Source organism: Bubalus kerabau, chromosome 12, assembly GCF_029407905.1.
Source record: "Bubalus kerabau isolate K-KA32 ecotype Philippines breed swamp buffalo chromosome 12, PCC_UOA_SB_1v2, whole genome shotgun sequence".
Taxonomy (NCBI): Eukaryota; Metazoa; Chordata; class Mammalia; order Artiodactyla; family Bovidae; genus Bubalus; species Bubalus kerabau.
In genome coordinates, this window is record NC_073635.1 from 2,749,967 (window position 1) to 2,756,983 (window position 7,017).

Genomic DNA, 7,017 nt, shown 5'->3' on the forward strand with positions numbered 1-7,017 from the left:
TGTATATAATCATAACAATAGTTAACATACATGAAGAGCTTAAAATATGCCAAGCACTGTGATATCATAAAAGTCTGTGAGATTGACACTGATATTATCCCATTTGAATAAAACTGAGACAGAGACATTGAAATCACATTGCCATTAACCAGTTTGAATGTTATATCTTCAAAGAATGGTGCCATTTAAAATGAAACTAATTACACCTAAATCTACTCACTGTTGTGTAAGTTTGGGAAGATGTGCTAGCCATTTCTGTGGCATGGGAAATCTCCTCCATGATATGGACGGAATCAGACATTTTCTCTGTCTGGGAGTAGGAGAAAATATGGTGTCTATCGAATGTGCTTTCAAATCTGGTTAAATGGCTGTGTCATGGCAACTTACAGCTCTACATGAGTCAGTTAAACTCTTAATTCAGTTCTGCCTTATACAGATGAGAGACTCACTTTTATTTGATACTTTAGGTTCTGATCAAGTCTTTTAGTCAAGTGTCTCAAAAATGCAAATACAAATCTTCATTTTATAAAATCATCTGGATTTAACAGAAAATCTGATCTCACTAGAGAATTGTATCATGCTGGGTTCCTTTTATGCTGTCTCTATAATTGAATTGCCTTTTCACCAAAAAGATTATTTTGAACTCACGGAAAACTTCTTAAAAAAATAAATGACAATGAAAGCCCAAAGGACATTCAATATGAAACCAAATTATTATAGCATTAAAGGATCTAAGTTAAATCCACGAAGGCAAGAAAATTCAAAGCAAGGTTTTAGGAATAAAATTCCTTCAGTTTCATGTCTCACTGCATGTGCAGGACCACTTCCTTAAACATTAGGATGGAGTAGAGGCAATGAAATTCTTTAGCTGACAATTCCCATGGAACTTTAAATCAGTGAAGGAACTCAAAATATCGGTAATAGAAGCAGGATCAGAAAGGAATAATATAATTTTTTTTTTTTCAAATGGAACCTTTCATTGCTACTGTTTTCTCATCCTTGGTATTTTCTTTGTCCTTGGTATTTTCTTCAACATACTTCCCAGAAGCTATCTTTTGGCCATAAAAATGGTACCACAAAAGTGAGATTCCATTTCGGTTGCCATTACCACCCCTACCTGACCTAATCACCTCCTACCCATGGCCCTCACTGCTTCCCAGATTCTGCCTTCTCATCTTCATTTCTTTCTCTCTATTGCTCAGTCCTGAAAACAGCTGTGAGCTGCTTTTGGCAGGAGAGGGCTCACTACAGGACCCTTTTGTTTTGTTATTTCCCTTAAACCAGGCACCCCCACCCTCTGCTCATTTCAGGCCAGCACTCTGCTCCAATGTTATGGTCACACAATACCTTGCCTAACCTGTTGGTTCTCTCCACAGCTCAGAAAAGTAGAAGTGAAGACCAAGTAGCTGACAGGTGACCAGATCTCTTCCTTAGCTTCCCCATCAATGATTACACAAATAAACTGCGTGAACAAGATAGCAAATAAAGGAAAATAACAAGCCAATAAGCCTGCACAGCAACCTGCACACAGATGGTGACGACTCTGAACCCCATCTCAGTGATCAACTGAAACCACTCCCTGGTTCCCTTTAAAGCTTTCATGGCTGAGCAGAATCTTCAGAGGTGTTTTGGGGGGAACACTGAGTCCACCATCTCCCCATACTGCCAACATTCTAATTAAAAGCAGTTTTCCTTTCTACCAACCTTTGCCTCTCTCAAGCATTGATCTTTGAACGGCAAGCAGCCAGACCTGATTTGACAACACAATCTTTTTTTGTTCTTTCCATTTAGTCCCTTAATGAACCTCAAATTCAAATCCTTCATGAGCTCACTGCATCACCCAGATGACAATGTCCAGCTGTTTCAACGTGCATACATGTGGAGGGGGTTCTGATACAAGCAGGCAAGGACAGCATTCCAGAATCAGTGGGCAAGTAGCAGTTTTTGTCTGCTGCATCAGATCATTCAAAGGGCCTGGAAGTTCATGTGCTTCATATTGAGCCTAAAAGCAAATATTTCTTGCCTCTTGCTATAAGAAAGTAAAGTAAATATTCTGGAGTCACTTTTACTCCTAGGGGATAACTCTTTTCTGTAAGTGACAATAACCTCTGTCGGCTCCCCCAGTTTCTTTTCTATGACAACTAGAGGGTGTCCCTGCCTCATACAGCCTCTGGTGAGTACACAGTGCAGGCATTTATCCAGGGCAATTCTCTCCTCTCTCAGTTGTGCTTAGCAACAACCTTGATTCAATCATGTACACGGCTTTTCAATTCAGAGTATCAGGCATAATTTATTTCTCTTCTTCTATCTCACTTTGGTATCAAAATGGTCTGAAATTCAGTAATTCCTCTTGCATTGCTTCAATTCAGTATGTTAACATTGCCTTTTTGGCTGTTTTCCATGCTGCAGAAAAATCTGGGAGGGTGGAAAACCCACCTATATTCTATTTCTTTTTTACATTAAGTCTAGCTAAGTTAACGGAAATGTGCTAATTAATCTCTATTATACACAACTCTTTAGCTGTACAGCCCTTTCTCTGCCTATTTAAGTTAATTCAAATAAGGTAGCACAATGTAGTTCTGCATCATTTTCACAAGATGGCACTGCAACTTTCTGTATTTCTTACTGAGCAAGGAAATAAAATACAATTCTAAAATTTATAGTTTAAATTACATAAATTATAGTTGAATATTAAAGAGAATATAATGGCACACAACTATGTGATGATCTAATTTTCTTTAAATATTTTAGCTCCCTTTAAAAAAGTAATCAGTGAAAATCAGAACAAACTCAACTTTTTTAAAAATAAATTTCTCCTTTGTTGTTTTGTTTTATTTTTGGTTGTATTGATGGGTGATTTTCTTTAACTTTTTAAATTTGTATTGGGGTAATAGCCAATTAACAAACAATGATGTGATAGTTTCAGGTAAACAGTGAAGGGACTCAACCATACATAGACATATATATGTATCCATTCTCCCCCAATATCCTTTGGACAGCAAAGAGCTCAAACCAATCAATCCTAAAGGAAATCAGTCCTGAATATTTATTGGAAGGATTGAAGTGAAGCTCCAACACTTTGATTACCTGATGCAAAGAGCCTACTCAATGGAAAAGACACTTGTGCTGGGAAAGATTGAGGGCAGGAGGAGAAGGGGACAACAGAGGATGAGATGGTTGGATGGCATCACTGACTCGATGGACATGAGTTTGAGCAACCTCTGGTAGATAGTGAAGGACATAGAAACCTGGCATGCTGCAGTCCACGGGGTCACAAAAAGTCAGACAGGACACAAATGAATGACTAAACAACATTCTCCCCCTAACTCCCCTCCCATTCAGGCTGCCACATAACATTGAGTAGAATTCCATGTGCAATACAGTAATGTGACATGATATTTTCACTGATACAGAGATGCTAAAGCTCTAGTTTCTACTTTCTTTATTCAATCTTTCTAATAATGTAATAAATTATTATCTGGAGTTCCATTGTCATTAAAAGTGTCAGATTTTTTCCCCAGAAATTTAGGCTAGGGAGAAATCAGAACCATCAATTCAAATTTAGATCTTATTACCATCTATAAGCACAACCTTGTAAAGAGTAGACATTTTTCAAAAGAAGATATAGATAATGCAAGTGATAGGAAAAATAAAAGAAAAAAGTAAAGAAGGCATAACTACTTAAATTCTTCTATGTCTGTGCCCTGAAGTGTGTATTTCATGTAACTTTATACAGTAATAACAGAGAACATTTATTGAGTTTTTATTCTCTGCTAAAGACTATGCTGAATTCTTTACATGGATGAGCTCCCTTGATTCTCCAAGCCCTATGAGGTGGTTACTATTATTATCCATATCTTAACTAGGACAAACTAATACTCAGTAGGATCATACATTCATTCATTTCTTCTTTCAACAAGTGATTACTGAGTGCCTACTATGTGACTTGAACATTTGAACACAGCACAGTTTGAGTTAAACCCAAAATCTAATGAGATCAAAACCTAAGACTCCTTCACTTAATTACAGAACTGCTGCTGCTGCTGCTGCTGCTGCTAAGTTGCTTCAGTCGTGTCCGACTCTGTGCGACCCCATAGACGGCAGCCCACCAGGCCCTGCCATCCCTGGGATTCTCCAGGCAAGAACACTGGAGTGGGTTGCCATTTCCTCCTCCAATGCATGAAAGTGAAAAGTGAAAGTGAAGTCGCTCAGTCGTGTCCGACTCTTAGCGACCCCATGGACTGCAGCCTACCAGGCTCCTCCGTCCATGGGATTTTCCAGGCAAGAGTACTGGAGTGGGGTGCCATTGCCTTCTCCCAATTACAGAACTATAAAGAATCAATTTCTCAGATAAGCCTAACAGGCAATTAAGTGGTGAAAAAGAGAAGAAACTCCACCACAAAATGAATAAGCAAATTGACACACTACCAAAATCAGCGTTGGTTTTTTGCTCCATGTGTTTTTCATAATGTTTATTTGAAGTTCGTTTATTCATGGTTCAAATTGGCCAGAATACAGTGCATATTTTAATTATAGATCAATTCAACGACCATTTCTTGCACACTGAATATCTCTCAGAGTAAAAAACATTTGGGGTTTTAAAAAAAAAAAAAAAGGCCTGGAATGACTTCCAGTTAAAATGGTAGGCCACACAGAGGAGAAGAACCCTTCTATTTCTTCAATAAAAACAACAAAAGTGCAGACATCTCAATAAAACATTTTGCATTATTTTGATAGTATGTAGCCAACCTCAACACTAGGAAAGAAAACCTCCAGGCTACATGAATAAAGAAGAAATTTAAAGGTTCACGTAAAAAGAAATAAAATTGCACTGTCCACTAGACACCAGGATACCATAATCAGGTCTTCGTGCTTAGTGGACATGAGACTCAAGGTGCAGATCCTTGCACAGCAAGAATTCCATTTCTTACCTAAATCCGGAAGGTGAGAAAGAATTATCCTGCCGTAGGGCTGCCCAGCCCCAGAGACAATCATCTGCCTGGGGATGAGGAAGAACTAGTCCACACAGGGAATCAAAAGTGTGCTCAAGTGAAAGGATCTAAATTCCCTGTACCCACAATATGCAAAAATTTCAAACTAAAAAACATGACAATTAGCTCAGAACATCAGTCCAGGTAATATGAAACCACCCCTTTCTAGGCCCATGTGAAACTGCCTGGAAAAAAATAAGTCTTAAGGAGGATGAACTTAGTAAGCAGAAGTTATAAGAAAAGTTGGAGGCCAAAACGAGAACCCAAAGTGGAGAACTCAAAGCCCCACCAAACCGTAGATTTCACCGCTATAACAAAGAAATCTAAAGGGGACTCTGGGCAAGTTTAAAATGTTCAAAAAGAAAGAATATATATATTTATGTATATATAAGGCAAAAAGATATGACATTGAAAGATAAACCCCTGCAGGTCAGTAGGTGTCCAATATTGCCACTGGAGAAGAGCAGAGAAATAGCTCCAGAAGGAATGACGAGGCTGAGCCACAGCAGAAACGACACCCAATTGTGGATGTGTCTGCTGGTAAAAGCAAAGTCTGGGGCTGCAAGAACAATATTGCATAGTAACTTGGAATGTTAGCTCCATGAATCAAGGTAAATTGGAAGTAGTCAAATAGGAGATGGTAAGAGTTGGCAAAACATCAACATTTTAGGAATCAGTGAACTAAAATGGACAGGAATGGTGAATTGAATTCAAATGACTATTGTATCTACTACTGTGTGCCACAGTCCTTTAGAAGAAATGTAGTAGCCCTCATAGTCAAAAAGAGCCCGAAATGCAGTACTTGGGTGCAGTCTCAAAAACGATGGAATGATCTCTGTTCATTTCCAGGGCAAGCCATTCAGTATTACTGTAAGCCAAGTCTATGCCCCAACCACTAATGCTGAAGAAGCTGAAGTTGAAAGGTTCTATGAAGACCAACATGACCTTCTAGAACCAACACCAAAAAAAGATACCCTTTTCATCATACTGCTACTGCTAAGTCACTTCAGTTGTGTCCGACTCTGTGCGACCCCATGGACAGCAGCCCACCAGGCTCCCCTGTCCCTGGGATTTTCCAGGCAAGAGTACTGGAGTGGGGTGCCATTGCCTTCTCTACCTTTTCATCATAGGGGACTAGAATGCAAAAGTAGGAAGTCAAGAGACATCTGGACTAACAGCAAATTTGGCCTTAGAGTACAGAATGAAGCAGGGCAAAGGCTAACACAGTCTTGCCAAGAGAACCCACTGGTCATAGCAAACCCCCTCTTCTAACAACACAATGGATGACTCTACACATGGACATCATCGGGTGGTCAATACTAAAATCAGGTTGATTATATTCTCTGCAACTGAAGATGGAGACGCTCCATACAGTCAGTAAAAACAAGACCTAAAGATGACTGAGGCTCAAATCATGAACTGCTTATTGCAAAATTCAGACTTTAATTGAAGAAAGTAGGGAAAACCACTAGACCATCAGTTCAGTTCAGTCACTCAGTCATGTCCGACTCTCTGCAACCCCATGGACTGCAGCACACCAGGCCTCCCTTGTCCAACACCAGCTCCTGGAGTTTACTCAAACTGATGCCCACTGAGTCGGTGATGCCATCCAATCATCTCATCCTCTGTCGTCGCCTTCTCCTCTTAGGAAGAGGAAGCACTGTTATTAATAAAGCTAGTGTATGCTATGCAACTCCAGTAGAATTATTCAAAACCCTAAAGGATGATGCCATCAAGGTGTTGCATTCACTATGTCAAGAAATCTGGAGGACCCAGAAGTGGCCACAGGACTGGAAAAGGTCAATCCTCATTCCAATTCCCAAGAAGGGTAGTACTAAAGAATGCGCTAACCATTGGACAGTTGCAGTCATCACCCATACTAGTAAGGTTATGCTTAAAATCTTGCGTGCTAAGCTTCAGCAATATGCGAACCAAGAACTTCCAGATGTCCAAGCTGAATTTAGAAAAGGCAAAGGAACCAGAGATCAAGTTGTCAACATACACTGCATCATAGAGAAAGCTAGGG